General features: G+C 33.7%; 1 protein-coding gene across 1 annotated transcript in view; it reads right to left on the bottom strand.

Moving 5' to 3' along the window:
- The window catches only part of CPNE8 (copine VIII), a 261,472-nt gene that overhangs the window by 208,895 nt on the left and 31,567 nt on the right, over positions 1-21,010 (bottom strand). The window lies entirely within an intron of this gene.

Below are 21,010 nucleotides of genomic sequence, written 5' to 3' on the forward strand. Positions count from 1 at the left end.
TGCATTTCTGGGTTTTCCCAATTTCTCGCAATGAGTACAATTTACTTTTAAAATCAGAAACAAAAAACTTTCAGGCAGCTTTCCTGTTTTTTAGTTCACCGTATTATAAAAAGCGAAAACTGGAAATAATAAGAAATCTACACATATGTTATGACTAGTTCAGCTCATGCGAAATACGTCGGTTATTTCCTGGATGCTGGAATGTATTAGCTATCAATCAAGTGATTAATCTTTTTGACTTGAAATAAAATTTACATCTTAGCTAATGTCTTATACTACTAAATAAATAATTGTTAATTCTTTGGAAAATGTGCAGTGGCATATCATTCTATGCCTATTAAAGGGGTGTAAAATTTTAAGGAAAGACAATTATTAATAATATTAATTGATGTTATACACCCAGAAACAGCTACATTTTAAAGAATTTTAACTTGTGTCCTAAAAAGTCTTGTTCTGAATATCAATAATACTAGATTATCAAAAGTACTTACGAATCTAATTACAATAACCTCTGGCACAGGCACAATGCACATGTACAAATATGTGGAAGCCAAGCACTTTTACATAACGATACTGTATTATGTTTTCATAATCTTATAGTTAGGAAACTATTCTTTTATTCCCCAAGTATGAAAATTTTCAGTTATTTGAAAAAAAGTATGTAAACTTAAATTTGTTAAAACCATAAAACAATGTTCCCTTTAAAATTCCAAGCAAAAAATGAAAAACAATTCACAATCAAGTCTTTCAAAGTTTTCCTTTGTTTTATGCTTGAGCTAATCGGATAAATAGCTACTTTTCCAATTTAGGAACAAATCTTGCAGAAAATGATAGAATAGAAATACTCCTCATTTCTAAATCAACTGATTATTAAACTACTTCAGAGAAGCAGTACTGGGAAGAACACTCAGTAACTTCATCTATTTATGGCACCAAGCAGATGAACTATGTTTTGATTAAAATGTTCAGAAAGTTTTAATATATTATGAAGGCCCAGCACAACCATCCAGTCTCACATTCACTTGTCAACTGAAGTGAAAGTGATGAAGAAAAAAGGTCATCTGAACAACTGCACATCTTTAATTCAATTATTATGTTATAATTAAATCTTAGCAGCCATGATATACGGCCACAGTTTCCAGAGATTAGACAAGAGTAAAATAGATGAGTACAGCAGGCAGAATATTCTGACATAATATTAAGATAAATTGAATCTAAAAGTGCAATTTAGGACTATAAATATCCAACCTGCATGAAGGATACCAAACATGCAAACACACACAGCTATACACAGAAGGTTTACATTCTCATACTCTTCCTCTTGGAAATAAAACACTGACCTCACCAGAGAATCCATAGCCCTCTTCTTCTAGCAGAAAGAGATATACTTCTGTTATATAATTCATTATCCAAGACATTTTTTTCACAATCCAATAATACAAAACTCACTTTATTATAACAAGTAGAATATCTGAAAGCTTTATCTAGATCTTACAATACTACAGATCAATGAGATGTAGCTACAGATATAAAAATACATGTACACACTACACACACACACACACACACAGAGAAGTAAAATGACTTCCTTCTAATGTTCTTGGTTATGACAAAATATTTCACATAAGTGACTGTCATTCAATTTTTAGGATCTTGTTTCTAGGAAGTCACCTAACTCTTTAACCACCAACAAATGAGTACCTACATCATGTCTCTGTAATTTTCACACATAAAACATAGAAAGAACTAAAGTCTACCAGCATTTAAAATTATATTATAGTGTTTTAAAACTTTAGTTAAAACAATTATTAAAGTTTTATCATATACTTTAAAATAAAAATATCTTATGAAACTTCTTTTAACATGTCATTACTTGCTATTAATTATTTGATTAGTAACATGTTTCACCCTCTGAATGAAAAAAAACCTGATTCAGTTTATCCAAGAGATCCTTACTGGGAAATATGAATTAACTTTATAACATATCAGTTAGATGTTCATTTATGTGAGACAAAACATCTTTAAATGAACTGGGCAGACTATGTTAAGTTAGATTATTTTAATTTAAATGGTTATATAAATCCAATTGAAAATAAACCTGAAAAAATATAATGTATTGACACCAAACCTGAAGTATTTGAATATCTCAAAACAGTTCACACAGATGCTCTATAAATGTTGTGGACTAGCATTCATTACAAAATAAACAACAATGAATTTCATAAACTCAAAACAAACTTTTGATCGATTATCTTTAAAACTCTTCCAGGGCAATAATTCTTAGATTTTTAAAAATTCTTAAATTTCATTATTCCCTTTGTAAAACTTTTACAACACTTTCTCCTTTTCCTGGAAGTATTGCATAAAATATGATATCTAGGCACGGTTTGAGCACTGATATTTTTAAATTCTCAATGTTTATTTTTGTGAATTTTATTTATTTAATTTAATTTTGTACTATGAATTTTGCAGGAAAATAGAAACATTGCAAAACTAAGCCTGAGAATTATTTTCATTCACGAGTGATCACAGCAAACTTTTACTCTGCCAGTGACAAATTATGTTGTTTCACACCAACTCTTCCCCTGAGAGCAACTAGAAAAGGTAGACGAAATATTTTAAAAAATCATTTTGGAAGCACCAGAGACCTAACAAAAGGTTATAATTTATGGAACAAAAAAACATGGACAAAAGAGAGACCAGGAGAGAAGCCCTAAAAGGCTGTTTTTGGGGAAAAAAAAAAAAAAAGCCAAACTAGTCAGTCAGAGATTTTAGCAGTGTATATGCATGTTTGGTCTATATTTCTTTCCATTTATAATATGTCTAAACCTTTAAAAAGTGAGAGAGAAAAATTACCAAAAAAAAATAAGTCAACAAATCTTTAGGCTGGGATTCCAAAGGGCTACAATCGAGAAGGATAAATCAGAAGAACAACCCTCAGGAGCAATGAAAGCCAGATTAGCATCATTCAAACGTTTAAGGAATTAAGGTGAACTTTTACTAGCCTTTCTGTATCTAAAAGTAAAAGTAAACCTCCTCTAGAAAAATATAAAATCATTCAAACCTTTGCATTATCTCTAATTTTTCATATACCACATGCAGCAATTGTCATCAGAAATTAGAACTTCTGTTCCAGCTCTATGTAACAGATCATAGCAGCCTATAGCAGACCAAGATCTCAAATAAACAACATTATACCTCACAGAACTAGAAAACAAAGAAAAAACTAAGCTCAAAGTCTGTGGAAGAAAATAATAAAGATCAGAGAAGAATAAATAAAATAGAAACTAGAAAGATAATAGAAAATAACAATAAAACTAAGAATTGATTTTTTGAAAAGGTAAACAAAACTGACAAACCTTTAGTCAGACAGAAAAAAAAGGGAAGACAAATACATAAATTCAGAAATGAAAGAGGAGACATTACAACTGATACCACAGAGATACAAAAGATCATGAAAGACAACTATAAACAAGTTACCTACAAATTGGATAACCTAGGTAAAATGGATAAATTCACAGAAACATACAACCCAAAAAGACTGAATTAAAAAAAGAGAGAACACCTGAGTAAGCAAATAATGAATAAAATGGCTAAATCAATAATAATAGAAAAGAAATATCCCATCAAAGGAAAAACAAGGACCAGATGACTCACACAGAATTCTACCAAATATTAAGAGAAAAAATACGGGCTGATTATCCCTTATCTGAAATGCTTGGGACAGAAGTGTTTCAGATTTCAGAATTTTTCAAATTTTGGAATACTGTATATACATTTTAGGATATCTTGGGAATGGGACCCAAGTCTAAACATGAAACTCCTTTGTTTTATGGTTTAGTGTGTGTCTTATTTATGCTCAGTGTATGTCTTATATATCATATACAATAACTTCAGTAATTTTGTTCATGAAACAAAGTTTTGATCGCATTTTACTGTGACCCATCAGATGAGGTCACATGTAAAATTTTCCACTTGTGGCATTATGCCAACACTCAAAAAGTTTCAAATTTTGGAGTATTTTGGATTTTGAGCTTTCAAATTAAGGACAATCAATCTGTAATACCAATCCTTCTAAAATACTTCCAAAAACTGAAAAAAAGGGAATGCTTCCAAACTCATTTTACAAGTCTAGCATTGCCCTGTGTGATGGTTAATACTGAGTGTCAATTTGGTTGGATTGAAGGATGCAAAGTATTGCTCCTAGGTGTGTCTGTGAGGGTGTTGCCAAAGGAGATTAACGTTGAGTCAATGAACTGGGAGAAGCAGGGCCACTCTCAATCTGGGTGGGTACCATCTAATCAGCTGCCAGTACACTAAAATAAAGCAAGCAGGAAAAGATGGAAAAGCAGACTTGTTGAGTCTTCCGGCCTTCATCTTTTTCTCGTGCCAGATGATTCCTGCTCTCAAATATCAGACTCCAACTTCTTCAGCTTTTGGACTCTTGGACTTATACCACTGGTTTGTGATTGTGTGAGTCAATACTGCTTAATAAACTCCCGTTTATACATACATCTATCCTATCAGTTCTGTCCCTCTAGAGAACCCTGACTAATACACCCTGATACCAAAGCCAGACAAAAACATTATAAGAAAAGAAAACTAAAGGCAGCTGTCTGTGATGATCACAGGTGCAAAAATCTTTAACAAAATACTATCAGCCTGAATTCAACAGTACATTAAAAGAATCATTTATCATAAGTGGGATTTATCACTGGGATGCAAGGATGGTTCAACATACACAACTCCATAAAGATGATACAGTACATTAACAGAACGAATTACGAAAACTATATGATCAACTCAATGGAGCTGAAAAGGCTTTTAACAACATTCAAGAACGTTTCCAGATAAAAAGTTCAAAACAAGTTAAGTTTTAAAGGAATAAACCTCTATACAATAAAAGACATTTATGAAAAGCCCACAGCTAACATCATATTGAAAGCTTTTCCTCTAATTCAGGAACCAGACAAAGATGCCCACTCTCACCTAGGACTGCAAGTTCTAGCCAGAGCAATTAGACAAGAAAAAGAAATAAAAGGTATGCAAATTGGAAAGAAAGAAGTGAAACTGTTTCTATTTGCTAATGACATGATCTTATATAGAGAAAGTTCTAAAGACTCCACCAATAAACTATTTCAACTGATGAAGTCAGTAAAGTTACAGGATACAAATTCAACACAGAAAAATCAGTAGTGTATCTTTACACTAACAACAAATTATCTGAAAAGTAAATTAAGAAAATCCCATTCACAATAACATTAAATAAAAAAAACACAAAATACTGAAGAGTAAATTTAACCAAAAAGGTGAAAAACCTGTATAATAAAAACAAAACACTGATGAAAGAAATAATTATGACACAAGTAAATGGAAAACTATTCTATGTTCATGGACTGAAAATGTAATATAGTTAAAATGGCCATATTACATAAGTGATGCAATCTCTATCAAAATTCCAAGTCATTTTTCAGAGAAATAGAAAATACAATCCCAAGTTTTATACAGAACCACAAAAGATCCCACATAGCCAAAGTAACCTTGAGAAAAAAAGAACAAAGCTGAACGCATCACACTACCTGACTTCAAAATCCACTACAATGCTATAGTTACCAACACAGCATGTTATTGGCATAACAACATATAATGACCAGTGGAACACGATACAGAGTACAGAAATAAATCCATGCACAACACAGCATGTGGAAAGGGAAGATGTTGATCAAAGTGTACAAAATTTCAGTTAAGCAGGAGGAATAAGTTTTAATGATCTACTGTAGAAAAAAGTGACTATAATAATAACACACTGTATATTTCAAAATTGCTAAGAGAAGATTTTAAATATTTTCACCACAAAAAGAATACTAAGTAGGTGAGGTACTGGATTTCTTAAACAACCTGATTGAATTATTCCCATAATGTAAACATTTAAAATATCACATTGTATCCCATAAATATATAATATGCAACTATTGTCAATTAACAGTTAAAACAAAAACTTGAAAATTTAATGAAACAACTGAAAGAGATTAAAAGGGACCAAAGAACAAACAAAACAATTGGCAAGCCCTTACCTAAACTAATTTTAAAAAGAGAGAAGTCACAAATAAAATAATAAATGAAAGAGAAAACGTGACAAGTGATGGTACAGGAATAAAAATGATCATAAGGGACTATTATGAACAACTTTAGCCAACAAATTGAATAACCCAGAAGAAATGGAAAAATTCTTAGAAACATATAACCTTCTAAAGCTGAATCATGAAAAGATAGGCAACTTGAACAGACCAATAGTGAATAAGAGATTGAAGCAGTAATCAACAAGCTCAAAAGCAGTAATCAAAAGGAAAAGCCTGGGACTTGATGGCTTCTCTGATGAATGCTACCAAACATTTAAACAAGAATCAATATCAATCTTCCTTAAATTCTTCCCAAAATATTAAAAAAAAAAAAAAGAAATACCTTCCGACTCATGGAGTCAGCATTATCATCATACCAAAACTAGACAAGGGCACAACTGGAAAAGAAAATTATAGGCCAATATCCTTGGTGAATATGGATGTAAAAATCCTCAACAAAATACAAATAGACTAAATTAAACAGCATATTAAAAGGATCATCCTTGTCTATAATCCTCACTAGCTAGACACCTGGTATCAACAACTAATGGCATGGGTTGCCTAGAGGGCAGCTTAGATTTTTCTCAGTTTTCCTATAATATTCTGAATTGATAAAATAAATTTGACAGTAGTGCTTATAAATTTTTCAAAATGCCTATGTAAATTGAATTTTTTATAATCCCCATAAAATAAAAATACAAATAGGGTGGACATTGTTCTGTACTTCATGTTGTTTGCAAGAAACTGATCACCACATTTAAAACTTGGAAAAGACAGCTACTATATCAATGATTAACTATAGAATAAAATTTTAGGCTGTGGTTTTTCAATATACATGTACTATCACAAAAATCTTATGTTGTGATTTATCTTTATTTAAAACTTTAGATGCATCACATTTAAAGAAAATTGTGACTGCATAAGGTTTCTAACTGGACTATACTATGAGTATCAGGATTTCTTTTTTTTTTTTTTTTCAATATACAGCCTAGATATATTTTGGGTAAAGATAAATGCTCTTTAGATAAATAGAGTAGATGTTTACCTTAATCTTGTTGTCTTTTTCCTTAATTTTCAAAATAAAAGGCTGGCAACCTACATTGACAACCTTCATATTTTTCCTTCAAATGTTACTGATTCATGTAGCAAAACCCTGTCACACACTGATTTAACATACATAAATGTCAACAAAACATATCAGTATTATTCATGCCAATAATAGAAAAGAGACACACCTAATTAAAATTAGGTGTTTATTATTCATGCCAATAATAAAAGAAAGAGACACACCTAATTAAAATCATAGCTACAACTCAAATAATTCATATTTTATTTTGTAATATAATTGGCAGTACACAAATATATTGACTATAAATAAACCATAGATCTCAGTCATTGTTTATTGATTGTCTATCAAAGAAATTGTAAGGATGGGACTTTCATTTCCAGAAAGATGGAGTCATTTCTCTATTTTTCTTGCAAAGTACAACTAAAAACACTGAACTACATTATAGTTATTTCTTTACTTTATCAATGTCGATATTCTGGTTTTGATAATGTACTAGAGTTTTTAAGATATTACCACTTGGGCAAAGTGAGGAAACAGGACATAGGATTTCTCTGTATTATTTCTTACGTAAGGACAAACACAAACCAAAAATTAAAAATAAGAAGGTTAAGCCAGAGGTGGTGGCTCACGTCTATAATCCCAGCACTTTGGGAGGCCAGGGCACACGGATCACAAGGTCAGGAGTTTGAGACCAGCCTGGCCAACATGGCGAAACCCCATCTCTACTAAAAATACAAAAAAATAATAGCCAGGCATGGTGGCAGGCACCTGTAATCCCAGCTACTCAGGAGGCTGAGGCACAAGAATTGCTTGAACCCAGGAGACAGAGGTTGCAGTGAGCTGACATTGTGGCACTGCACTCTAGCCTGGGAGACAAGAGCGAGACTCCATCTAAAAAAGGAAAATAAGAGGCTTAATTCTTCCTGTTGATAATAGAAAATATTTCCCTCCCTCCTTTTATTCAGAGCATTTACTTTGGAAAACATGTAATTACAAGTACTTTCTCTCTCTGAAATGTATATAAATCATTTTGAAAACTCTGGTCAGCTTTGTAACCCGGGAATGTCTTTCTCAAAACATAGGAGCCATCTTTATATAATGTAAACATCAAAATAAATTGCACCTCTGTCTCCCAGTGTCTGTGGGAAAGCAGGAGCCCAATTTTGGTAGAGTCATTGTTCCAAGTTGCAAAACGACCTTTTGTCCTAAAGACAGGAAGTTTGTTTTTCCTCCATATAAAGCCAATTACCTTACACAGATGGTTATGATGGAGTTCAGGAGAGCCCCAAAATTGGGGCTTAGCCTGGGAGGTTCTTAACTTCACCTAGAAAAGAATGCAAGGGCAAGCTGGTGGTGTTAAACAGCAACTTTTATTGAAGTGTCAGTGTACAGCAGTAGCAGAGTTACTGCTCTTTGCAAGCAGGGCTACACAATAGGCAGTGTGCCAAAGTAGCAGCTCAAAGGTGCTTCTGCAGTCATATTTATTTTACTACATTTTAACTACATGTAAATTTACTACATTTTAACTACATGCAAATTAAGGAGCAGTTTATGCAGAAATTTCTAGAAAAAGAGTGGTAACTTCTAGGTCATCAGGTTGTTGTCATGGAAAGGGGCAATTAATTCCAGGTGTTGTCACGGCAATGGCAAATTGACATGGCACATTGGTAGACATCTTATGGAAAGCTGCTTCTATACCAGCCCTGTTTTTGCTAGTCCTCAATTTGGTCTAGCGTCTAAGCCCCACCTCTGGAGTCGAGTCTCAACTTCCACCTCAGTTATACTATGAGAAAATGAGATTTTTTTCCTGTGATACAAGGACGATTCAAATAAAGCAAATCAATTAATGCAATATACAGTAAAACAGATTAAAAGATAAAATACCATGACCATCTCAATAGACACAGAAAAAGCACTGGACAAAATTCTACAACGTTTCCTGATGAAAATACTTAGTAAATACTTTACCTGAACATAACAAAACCATATACATAAAGCCTACAGCAACATCATACTCAGTGGTGAAAAACTGAAAGCTTTTCCTCTAAAATCAGGAAAAAGGTAAAGATGACAATTCTCATCACTTCTAATCAACATAGTGTGAAAATCCTAGCCAGAGCACTTAGACATGAAAAAGAAATAAAAGGTATCCAAATCAAAACAGAGGAAGTAAAATTATCTTCGTTTGCAAATGACCTTATAGGTTAAAAAAAAAAAAAAAAAATCCCAAAGACTTCACAAAAACTATTAGAAATAAACAAATTCATAAGTTGCAGATATGAAATCTATATACAAAAATCAGTAGTGCTTTTATACACCAACAATGAACCATCCAAAAAGATACTTAAGAAATAATTTCTTTCTAACAGAATCAGAAAGAATAAAATACTTGGTGATAAACTTAACTAAGAAGGTAAAAGACCTGTGTACACTGAACACAAAGCATTAATGAAATAAATAAGAAAGACAAAAAGAAATGGAAAAACCTCTCATGTTAATGGATTGGAAGAGCAAAATAATCACACTACCCAAAGTGATCTTGATCTTTGATTCAATGCAATAATTATCAAAATCCTAATGGCATTTTTAATAATAGACAAAAAAATCTTAAAATTCATATGGAACCACAAAAGATCCTGAATAGCTAAAGCAACATTGAAAAAGAACAAAGTTCGAGGTATCACACTTCCTGATTTCAAAATACACTAAAAAGCTATAGTCATTAAAATAATATAGTACTGATAACAACAGCCACATGGATCATTGGAATAGAAGAGAAAACTCATAAATAAATTCACACATAGATGTTTAACTGATCTTCAACAAGGGTGTCAGTGGGGAAAAGATAATTTCTTCAACAGATGGTGTAGAAAAAATTTGATATTCATATGCAAATACACATACACAAAAGACTACTCAATGAAGTAAAGACATAATGTAAGATGTGGAACTGTAAAACTCCTAGAAGAAAACATAGGGTAAAAGTTTCATGACATTGGTCTTGGGCCATGAATTCTTGATTATAACACCAAAAGCATAAGCAGCAAAAGCAAAATTAGACAGGTGGGAGTAACTCAAATTAAAAAGTTTTTCCACACCAAAGGAAAGCAGAGTCAAATGGCAACCCACAGAAGGAGGAAGTATTTGTGTACCATCTGATGAGGGATTAACAACCAAAATATAAAAAGAAATCAGAAACTCAGCAGCAAAACAATCAAATAACTCAATTTAAAAATAGGCAAAAAAAAAAAAAAAAAACCCTTGAATAAACATTTCTCCAAAGAAGATACACAAATGGTCAACAGGTATATGAAAGGATGCTCAACATCACTAATCATTAGAGAATTGTAAATTCAAAATTCCCTGAGATACTGTTTCATGCCTGTTAGAATGGCTTATAAAAAAAAAAAAAAAAAGAATTGTTGTTGAGGATGTGGAGAAATTAGAGCATTTGTGCACTACTGGTGGAATTGTAAAATGGTGCAGCCGCTGTGGAGAACAGTATGAAATTTCCAAAAACTAAAAATATATTTATCATGTGGTCCAGCAATCCCACTTTTGAGTGTATATTCAAAAAAACTCAAATAATAATTTTGAAGAGATATCTGCGCTCCTATGCTCATTACAGCATTATTCACAATAGTCTACATACTATGGGACATGATTCAGCCTTTAAAAGGAAGGAAATCCTGCCATTTGCAACAACATGGATGAATCTGGAAGACATTATGCTAAGTGAAATAAACCAGACACAGAAGGACAGATACTACAAAATACCACTTATATGATGAATTTAAAATAGTCAAATTCATAGAAGTAAAAAGTAGAAGAACATCTGTCAGGGGCTGAAGGGAGGGGAAACTGGGAAGAATTAGTCAAAGGGTATTAAGTTTCAGTTATGAAAAATGAGTAAGTCCCAAAGATCTACTGTACAGCATGGTACCTAGGGTTAACTATACCATATTCCATACTTAAAAATTTGCTAAAAGTGTAGATATTAAGTGTTCTTATCACAAAAAATCACGTGGTATATATATAATGGCATATTATTCAGGCTTACAAAAGAAGGTAATCCTGCCATATGCAGCAATATGAATAAATCTGGAGGACATTATATTAACTGAAATAAACAACTCACAGAAGGACAAATACTGTGTAATTCCCCTTACACGAGGTATCTAAAATAGTCAAACTTATAGAAACAGCAAAGAATGGTGGTTGCCATTGGCTGTGGAGGAGAGAAAAACGGGGAGTTATTATTGTTCAATGGGTATAAAGTTTTAGTTATGCAAGATGAGCAAGTTCTATGTCAATAGTTAATAAAACTGTACTGTATACTTAAAATTTTTAAAGGGCATATATTAAGTGTTCTTATCACATGAAAATAAAGAAAATCAAAGCAAAGCAAATCAGAACGAATATTAAAAACAACTTATTAAACTTTCAAGCATAAAAACAATTTGAAACATTAAAAGAAAACATGATCTACTCAGAATATCAATCTTGAATGACTAATACCAAGACACAGTTTAGTGAAAGTACTTAATATTATTTTAAAAAGAGAAATAATCCACTAGCCATTCATGCAGAATGAGTACATGGCTTAAAATAAAATTATATTTTCATAAAACTTTTTGTCAGAAATGCTTTATGACAGAATAAAAATGAAATAATATATTAAATATATGCAAGGAAAGAAAATGTGATCAAAAGATTTCATGTTCTTCCAATACAAAGGACACAAATTGTTATCAACATGAAAGAACTACAGAAATATTGTTCCTATGAACTTTTCTAAGGAATTTACTAAAGATTGATTTTTATAAAACCATAATTACTAGAGAAATATTGACATATAGAGTAGTGGTGAGCATTACTTACAGAACTAAGACTAAATTATGGCTGAAAAAGAAAAAATAAAGCATGAATGGCAATATAATCTGCTAATGTTGGTATAGTATAACATTATTCCAACTGATACATGAAAATCTCCAATGATCTAGGCACTAAGCATCAAAGAGTACTAGTATCACAAAAGAGTAAAAACAAGACATCATTTGCTTTCCAATGAAAAGTTCATACAACCACCAATAGACCTGTTAAAGAAACTAAATCTCTGTTCAACCTTCAGATTCAATTTGCCAAATTGTAATGCAAATAACAGAAAAAATATAATGAAATGCACCATAAGCACACAGTCAACAAGATTCTGACTGTGTAACTACAGGTCAAATTAGCTTGTTAGCATTATATATATCATATACATTATAATCATTATATATTTCTCCTATATAATCCTGAGGATTAGATGGTAGAAACATATCAGTTTAATTCCCTGATTCTGGTTATTATATTATGATTATGGAAGAACATGTCTTTTATGTAAATAAAGCATTCAGATGTTGTGGGGCATATTGTCAGCAACTTATTTTCAAATAATTTAAAGGGAAAAAACATACTTTATACTCTATTTGCACCTTTTCTGTAAGTCTGACATATTTTCAAATTTTAAAAAATAACTTTGAATCTAGAAGGTAACAGAAGCATAACATAATAAACTGGGATATAATTAAAGCCTCTCAAAAGAGAATTTTTAGCCTAAAATGCATGTATTAGAAAAATGACTAACAATAACTGTTAACCTATTATTCTCAAGAACTTGGAAGAGAAAGACTGGGTGCAATGGCTCACGCCTGTAATCCCAGCACTTTGGGAGGCCAAGGCAGGCAGATCATTTCAGGTCAGGAGTTCAAGACTAGCCTAAATGGAAAAACCTTGTCTCTACTAAAAATACAAAAATTAATCAGTCCTGGTGGCACACACCTGCAGTCCCAGCTACTTGGGAGGCTGACCAATGAGAATCACTTGAACCCAGGAGATGGAGGCTGCACTGAGTCGAAATCACGCCACTGCACTCCAGCCTGGATGAAAGAATGAGACTGTGTCTCAAAAAAAAAAATAAAAGATCAAATGAAACCCAAAAATGAGAAAAAAATTAGTTGCAGTAACCAGTGACAGTTTTTTAATTAGAGATAACCATTAAAGCAAAATTTGATTATTGCAAAGACTAATAATTGATAAACCTTTGCCAAGAAGAACCAAAAAAAAGAAACACAAATTATCAATATAAGAAGGTAAAAAAAGGGACATCATTATAGATCCCACAGAAAATACACATATCGTAAGTGTGTATTACAAGCAGCGTTATGCCAATAAATTGAAAATTCAGGTTAAATGGATAAATTCCTGAAAAATCATGGCATACAAAACTGACAGAAGGAGAAACTGAAATTGTAAGTAGACATGTATGTAACGAAGATATTGAATCTGATATTAAAACCTCCTATAATGAAATGTCCAGACTCGGAATGTTTTAGCAGCAAACTTTTTCAAACATTTAACTAAAATACAACACCAATTTTACTCATATTCCTTCAAAGAGAAAACAGAAATGCTTTCAAGCAGAAGTAATGAGGCTTGCCTAATCTTAACAACAAAAGCTACAAGTTTATGATAAAGAAGTAAATTTATAGATCAACATAATTTGTAACAGGCAAAAGTGTAACAAATAGTAGTAAGGCCTAGTAAGCAATATACTTAAAAGACCATACATCATTATTCAGTGGGAAACATTATGGAAACGTGTTTTATGAAAATCAAGCATGTATTTCACCTTAATGACAAAATAAAAATCATATACTCATCTGAATAAATGCAAACACATGAAAATTTTACCCATGGAATCAAGAACAAGAGTGCATCCTGTCACCACTTTTATTAAACACTATACAAGAGGCCCCTGTCAGTACAGTGAAGATAAATGTATGTATAAATTGACAAACAGATTCTAAAATTTCTGTTGAGCTGTATAAAGCTAAGAATATCCTAGAAATAGGGTTTGAGAACTATGGCCCATAGGCCAAATCTGGCCTGCTGCTGGTTTTCGTAAGTTAAGTTTCACTGAAGCACAGCCCCATCATCATTCATTTACATACTGTCAATGGCTGCTTTTATGCTACAGTAGCTAGAGAGACCATAAGGCTCACCTAGCCTAAAATCTTTGCCCTGGCTCCTATTTACATTTGACCCTTTACAGAAAAATATTTGCCAGCCCCTGCCCTAGAAAATCTAAAGAAGAAGAAGAAAAAAAAAAACTGCAAAGCTCACGCCGCCAGCACTAGTTATTAAAACAGCATGGTATTACACAATAGAATCCTCAACAAGGTCCTCCCATATACAGTTATTTGTGATAAAGGTGATGTAATTGTGCAGCGGAGAAAGGCGATCACTTCAACACATGTTCCCGAGTCAATTCGACACTATATGGCATCAAAGTAAATTTCATCTCAAACCATATACAAAAATTAATCCTAGAGGAACCATAGGTCTAAACACGAAAGGTGAAACAACAAAACTTCTAAAAGGTAACACTGGGAAATACCATCATGGCCTTCAGAGAATAAGACTTTCTTAAAAAGAACGAAAGCACAGATCATAAAGTATATGTTATGATTATAAAGGATCATATTGCTATGTTAGATTAAATTAAAATTATGAACTTCTGTTCATCAAAATACACTATTCAAAGAGTAGAATGCCACACTATATAAAGGGAGAAGATAATTGCAAGATACGCAAGCAACAAGGAATTCCTGTCCTGAAGATATAACTCCTGAGAATTAGTAAGAAAATAGGCAACACTTCTTAAAAGAGAATAGCCAAATGGCCATTAAGCCTACCTAAAGGTTCTGAACCATAGTAATCATCGACAAGTTAAAAAACAAAAACAGGGTACCTTTACCCACTAATCAGAATGGAAATATTTTTAAAACTGGCAATAAAAAGCATTGGCAAAGATGTACGGCAATACAAGTGGCAGATGGAAAATTCTGGAAAACCATTTGACAGTATCTACTGAAGATGAAAATATGCATTCCTCCTATGGCTCAGATAATTCACTCCTACATAAAATATTAGGAATATGTGAATGTTAAGACCCAAAAGATATGTACAAGAATGTTCTAAACAGATAATAATATTTAGTAACTGGGAACAAGCCAAAAATCTGTCCAAAGTAGAATGGATAAGTACATTGGGGCATACTCATAAAACAGAGAACCATGCAGCAACGGACATGAACAACCTCTTGCCACAGGCATGGATAGAGCTCACTGAAATAAACAACATAATTAAGTATAAACTATATGATTCTATGTATATAAGGCTTAAAAATGGGCAAAACTATTCTATAGTGTTAGAAATCAGAATGGTAGTTCAATTTAGGAGGAGGGAAGGAACACAATAAAAATTCCTGAATTTCTAGGAATGTTCCCTTTCTTGATCTAGATGGTGGTTACATGGCTGTGTTTACTTCTAATTCATTGTGCTATATAATTTGTGCCGTTCATTTGAATGAGTTTTACTTTGATAAAAAGGTATATTAAAAGTGGGACAGAAAAAATAATTTAAGAGATCAAAACATTCTGGATGTGCTTTTTAGCTAACAATGAGAAAAGTTCTGTCTAAAGTGTGATTCTTGTTCAATTGAACACATGATATGCATAGAGCTAATAGAGTTCAACTAAGCTTTATAAACTACGGGCAACTTATATTAACCCACAATTTCTACTTATCTATATCCAGGAATATTTGTAATACTATTTTATGTTCTTTTCTGAACAGAAAGATTCCAATGCCAATCTGCAGATCTCTTTCTAAAACTGGTATTGCTGACACTGGAAATCCAAATGGATCAATATAGTATTTGTCTGTGTAACATACAACATATTTTTGCTGAAATATTAATGGCCACACATTTCATAAAATATATTGGCTTTACTAAGTTCTTTCAACTACATGTCACACAACTGTTTTTACAAGAACACAGTAAACGTCTTCCATTACAATCCCCTCAATCAATCACAGGAAGGCTTTATACATATTGGGAGACTCCTTCCAATATCCACTAAAGAAATATAATGCTGTAGATTGAATGCACAGCAGAATAGTGCAATTCAAATCTTTTCTAAAAGAGAGAAAACAAAACAAAATAAAAATATTCAGCTGCTCTGCAACATGCATTCAGTAGTGAAGAAAGTATCAGTAGCCATGCAGAACGGTTTATCAATTAGGAACAGTGATGGCCTAAAAATTTTAAAAGCTTCCTCTCTCCTGTATCAATAGTTTTATACGTTTCATAATAATATTTCTCTAAAACAAAAATGAAAGAATGTAATGAATATCCCCAAGCCTTAAGAGATATATAACATGTTGTCAATTGATGCAATAATTCAAATTCCAAAACATGTAGTTAAGCTTAGAATAAAGAGTAGAAGAACAAGTTTTAGGCTTCCATAACTAGTTACCATGACACATACATGTTCTCACATTTAATATAAAAAAATGTGGTCTATATAGCAATTTATCTACAGGGATCATTCCACCACATAAATTCTGAAACCATGACATTAAACTGTGTGTGCCTGTGTTAAGAAGCTAAATTTGGGTGTCCCTATATTTGGGTGTTCAATCAAATATTAATTGAACACCTTTTTTTTTTTCTTTTTTTTTTTTAAGAGTATTGCTCTGTCACCCAGGCTGGAGTGCAATGGCGGGATCTCGGCTCACTGCAACCTTCCCCTACTAGGTTCAAGCGATTCTGCCTCAGCCTCCCGAGTAGCTGGAATTACAGGCACCCGCCACCATACCATGCTAATTTTTGTATTTTTAGTAGAGATAGGGTTTTACCATGTTGGCCAGGCTGGTCTCTAACTCCTGACCTCAGGTGACCTGCCCACCTCAGCCTCCCAAAGTGCTGGGAATACAGGCCTGAGCCAGTGCACCTGGCCCTCAACACCTTTTAAGAACAAAGAACAAAGAAAGGTCGGTCGCGGTAGCTCACGCCTGTAATCCCAGCACTTTGGGAGGCCGAGGCGGGAGGATTACGAGGTCAGGAGATCGAGACCATCCTGGCTAACACGATGAAACTCCGTCTCTACTAAAAAATAGAAAAAAATAGCCAGGCGTGGTGGTGGGCGCTTGTATTCCCATCTACTCCGGAGGCTGAGGCAGGCGAATGGCGTGAACCTGGGAGGCAGAGCTTGCAATGAGCAGAGATCGCGCCACTACACTCCAGCCTGGGGGACTGAGCAGAGATCGCGCCACTACACTCCAGCCTGGGGGACAGAGTGAGATTCCGTCAAAAAAAAAAATGAACATAAAAATAAAAAAAAGAACAAAGAAAGCCATATTCTAAATGCTGTGCAGGAGGTTTCACCTTTGGAAGCACAAAGCTAAACAGTGAAGCTAACTAAGACATATAAGAGAGTAAGTTTGCAAAAAAGTTATTGATGTTTGTTGAATAGTATAGTGTGTGTGTGTGTGTGTGTGTGTGAGAGACAGAGAAACACCTAAACAAGTATTATTCGGTATGGAGATGAATAAATGTTAAAATAGCTCAGTGTCAATGGAATGGAGCAGAGCGGAGACAAAGTCAAACTGTAGTAATCAGCATTTGAAAGTAGACTTGTTTGCCTCCACGCTATAATCACTGTAGTTCATAAACAACTTCAGCTTGCCTTTTATCACATACTAACTTAGGGAACCTGGAACAAATTCTATAATTTTAAATGTTTAAAAGTAATTCACAAAATGAATTGGCTATGGATAACTAAAATCCAACTTCAAGAAATTAGTTGGAACATTTTCCCAACTCTGAGTAAAGTGGCCATTCTTAGAGATGCTAATTTTTTATTTCCATTTGCCACTAGGTTTCCATATTTTCGTAATTCATGGTGCTTAAACATCATTTCTAGCTCTGAAATTACTATACACTAAAAATAATTTTAGTTTTACATCCATTACTTCAAGAGTTTTTCATAATTCACAGTCATTGGATAGAATTTATCAACAATATAGTGGTAATTATAATCATGTTAGAGATAATTTTTAAACTGAAAATTTGAACTAAAGATTAATTTTAAATAATTTTATATTCCTTTATTTGGAGCATTTGTTTCAACACATTTTTAAGCTTTATTTTTTCACTTACTCCCCTTATTATCTAAAAGTGATTCATTTCAGAACGTAAATTCATATGGCTTGTTATACATACTTTTCCAAAATATACCTGAATTTAAATATAACCACTATATTATTGAGATAATGCTGATACCTCCATCAATAAATTGATTTTACAGATGTACCAACATTGCTGAGAAAACTCTCAGAGACTCCATCTCATAAAGAGAAAAAAAAAAGGGATGAGTTCATGTCCTTTGCAGGGACATGGATGAAACTGGAAACCATCATTCTCAGCAAACTAACACAGGAACAGAAAACTAAACACCACATGGTCTCCCTCATAAGTAAGAGCTGATCAACGAGAACACATAGACACAGGGAGGGGAACATCACACACCGGGGCCTGTCGGTGGGTGGGGGGCTAGGGGAGAAATAGCATTAGGAGAAATACCTAATGTAGATGACGGGTTGATGGGTGCAGCAAACCACCATGACACACGTATACCTATGTAACAAACCTGCACATTCTGCATATACACCCCATAACTTAAAGTATAATAAAAATAAATAAATAAAAATAAAAGTTTAAATGATTTAAAAGTTAAAAAAAAAAGAAATTCCCACTTTGTCCTTTACAACTGGGTAACTTTGGTCTAGTCATTTAACCTTTCTGTGTTTCATTTTTATCGTGAAACATAAGGATTATAACATAACCTACCTCTTAAAGTTGCTGTGAAAACTAAATTAGTCAATATTTATAAAGGGCTTGGAACATTAGTTAGCCATCATTATTATAAAAGTTGTAAATTAAGTAAGAAATTTATATTTCATTGCTTAGGCAATAGGAAAGCATGAGAAATTTTTTAAGGAAGGGAGATTTTGAGCTGAGGCTGCCCTTAAACTAACTGACCAATACCACTTGGTCAGCACCCACTTAATTAACTCCCGGAACCCTGGTTTAGGTCCAAAATTGTTTGTTGTCCTTCTTCAAACTCCCTTTATCCAATAAAGTTTCCAGTTACCTCATTATTAGGCATTTGCATTGGCCCAGATGTCTGGTACTATAACTTAGGTATCCTTATCCTGGTAACTTTTTGGTGCCTGAAGCAAAGTCATTTTGTGGACACCCTGGTCAATGCTCAGTCCCATCTAGCCTGGCATTTATGGTCAATAAGCAGTTCCACTGTATTGTTTCAGGCCTTTGAGAAAGGGAACTCTGAAGAGAATGACAAGACAGCATGTCTTTCAGGAAGATAATCAAAGAAATGATTAGACAGATGAACATGGAAAAAAGAGGGCATATACTAAGGTAGGAGAATTGTTGCAACACGGATGACAAAAGAGAAAAGGAGTCTGAATAAAAAGGGTGGCTTATCCAAGCGTGGATTTTTCTTTTTTATGAAAGAGAATTCACAGCACTGGATGACGTTAAGTGATGAAGATGTGGGAGAGAAACTCAGGATGACTACAAAAATTGCAGTTTCATATTTTGGCTAGCAGTTTTAGCTATATTTGAAGCAAAGAAGAAGCAGACACAGGGTAAAGATGATGAGTTTACATTTGATATAGAGTTTGAGGTAAATATTGAACTAAATAGAAATGTGCTGGGCACGGTGGCTTACACCTGTAATCACAGCACTTTGGGAGGCCGAGGCAGGTGGATCACCTGAGCTCGGGAGTTTGAGACCAGCCTGACTAACATGGAGTAACCCCGTCTCTACTAAAAATACAAAATTAGCCGGGCGTGGTGGCCGCATGCCTGTAATCCCAGCCACTCTGGAGGCTGAGGCAGGAGAATCGCTTGAACCTGGGAGGCAGAAGTTGCAGTGAGCCAAGATCGTGCCATTGCACTCCAGCCTGAGCAACAAGAGCAAAATTCCGCCTAAAAAAAAAAAAAAAAAAAAGTGCAGAAGCAGTTAGATACAATAAATGTGTATCTGTTTATGGACTACTGACCACCAGCCCATTATCAGTAGAAACAAATTTTAAATTATTTTCCCCAGATTTTAAGAATAAATTAAATGATTTATTCTTGCTCTCTACCCAAAATTGAGGCACAGTGGTAAAATGACTGGCAAATGCACTCTGTGGCACAAATAGCACAAACCTCACTAGGGAAATCTAGCCAGAAACTGTAACCTCATTAAAACAATGCACTAACTTCCTGAGATAACTGGCAACTATAGGCAGATGGAAATGCCTTTTATTTAATATGCCCTCCACCTTCCAATGATCAACTACCCATTTGAATGTGGAGGCACTCTAGAACATAAATTAACAATTCTGTCTCTTCACTTTTGCTTCATTAAACAACATACATTTGTATTAAGAAGCTGAATTTCTACTTTATTTTTAAATATGTTACAAAAAGTAGGCAATATTTGGTATTAATAAGCAGCACAATTAAGATCTTTTTTTTTCTTTTTCTTTTTCTTTTTTTGAGATGAGTCTCGCTTTGTCGCCCAGGCTGGAGTGCAGTGGCACGATCTCTACTCACTGCAAGCTCCGCCTCCTGGGTTCAGGCCATTCTCCTGCCTCAGCCTCCGGAGTAGCTGGACTACAGGTGCCGGTCACCACGCTCAGCTAATTTTTTTTTTTTTTTTTTTTTGTATTTTTAGTAGAGACGGGGTTTCACTGTGTTAGCCAGGATGATCTCGATCTCCTGACCTCGTGATCCGCCTGCCTCAGCCTTCCAAAGTGCTGACATTACAGGCGTGAGCCACCGTGCCCGGCCAATTAAAATCTTTTAAGGTGACATTTTATAAATATCAGCAGTTGATCTCTAAAAATAAGACCTAAC

This window comes from Colobus angolensis, unplaced genomic scaffold, assembly GCF_000951035.1.
Source record: "Colobus angolensis palliatus isolate OR3802 unplaced genomic scaffold, Cang.pa_1.0 Scaffold496, whole genome shotgun sequence".
NCBI lineage: Eukaryota > Metazoa > Chordata > Mammalia > Primates > Cercopithecidae > Colobus > Colobus angolensis.